The following is a 1,597-nucleotide window of genomic DNA, read 5'->3' as shown; positions in this document are numbered from 1 at the left end:
GCCCAGTCTCCAATGGGAGAGGATCATTCTCTTCTTCAGTATGTCACAGTACATGTTGGGATTCATGGTTCCCTCAATGAACTGTAGCTCCCCAGTGCCGGCAGCACTCATGCAGCCCCAGACCATGACACTACCATCACCATGCTTGACTGTAGGCATGACACACTTGTCTTTGTACTCCTCACCTGGTTGCTGCCACACATGCTTGACACCATCTGAACCAAATAATTGTATCTTGGTCTCATCAGACCACAGGACATAGTTCCAGTAATCCATGTACATAGTCTGCTTGTCTTCAGCAAACTGTTTGCGGGCTTTCTTGTGCATCATCTTTAGAAGAGGCTTCCTTCTGGGACGACAGCCATGCAGACCAATTTGATGCAGTGTGCCGTGAATGGTCTGAGCACTGACAGGCTGACCCCCCACCCCTTCAACCTCTGCAACAATGCTGGCAGCACTCATACATCTATTTCCCAAAGACAACCTCTGGATATGAGGCTGAGCACGTGCACTCCACTTCATTGGTCGAAAATGGCGAGGCTTGTTCTGAGTGGAATCTGTCCTGTTAAACCCAGGGTCTTGGCAATCTTTTTATAGCCTATGCCATCTTTATGTAGAGCAACAATTCTTTTTTTCAGATCCTCAGAGAGTTCTTTGCTATGCAGTGCCATGTTGAACTTCCAGTGACCAGTATGAGGGTGTGTGAGAATGATGACACAAAACTTAACACACCTGCTCCCCATTCACACCTGAGACCTTGTAACACTAACGAGTCACATGACACCAGGAGAGAAAATGGCTAATTGGGCCCAATTTGGAAATTTTCACATAGGGGTGTACTCACATTTGTTGCCAGCGGTTTGGACATTAATAGCTGTGTGTTGAGATATTTTGAGGGGACAGCATATTTACACTGTTATACAAGCTTTACACTCACTACTTTACACTGTAGCAAAGTGTCATTTCTTGAGTGTTGTCACATGAACAGATATAATCAAATATTAACAGAAATGTGAGGGGTGTACTCACTTTGGTGAGATACTGTGTATACATATATAGGTTTGTTGACGGCCTGATGATCCACAGTGGAGACCCAGTCAACTACTATGTAGACACCGCTGTACTGCTTAGACAGGGTCAGTCCCAAATCAACGCCTATACACTAAACTTCAACACCAGTGCCTTCAGTGATGATATGATGACGAGTCGGAATGGAACACAGCCTGTCTTTGGGGCCTCAGAGTCATGTTTTGTGTCTTTGGGTTCAGTACCCCAGAGCAGTGTGTTTCTTCAGTTGAGGACATCGAGGCATTTGTCTGAGAAGGCCAAGACCAAAGAGCTGTCCAAGGATGTCAGAGACAAGATTGTAGACCTACACAAGGCTGGAAGGGCTACAAGACCTTTGCCAAGCAGGTTGGTGAGAAGGTGACAACAGTTGGTGCGATTATTCGCAAATGGAAGAAACACAAAAGAACTGTCAATCTCTGTCGGTCTGGGGCTCCATGCAAGATCCCACCTCATGGAGTTGCAATGATCATGAGAATGGTGAGGAATCAGCCCAGAACTACAAAGGAGGATCTTGTAAATGATCTCAAGG

At 45.9% G+C, this 1,597-nt stretch overlaps 1 non-coding gene across 1 annotated transcript; it reads left to right on the top strand.

Annotated features, from left to right (window-relative positions):
* Positions 1–1,182: 1,182 nt before the first annotated feature.
* Positions 1,183–1,325, top strand: LOC114840011. The gene has a single exon (XR_003782342.2). It is a non-coding gene; the product is annotated as a small nucleolar RNA SNORD15 (small nucleolar RNA).
* Positions 1,326–1,597: the final 272 nt, after the last annotated feature.

Source organism: Esox lucius, chromosome 1 (genome assembly GCF_011004845.1).
Source record: "Esox lucius isolate fEsoLuc1 chromosome 1, fEsoLuc1.pri, whole genome shotgun sequence".
NCBI classification, from domain to species: Eukaryota; Metazoa; Chordata; class Actinopteri; order Esociformes; family Esocidae; genus Esox; species Esox lucius.
Note: the sequence above shows the minus strand (reverse complement) of the source record. Positions and strands in the feature narration are given on the sequence as shown.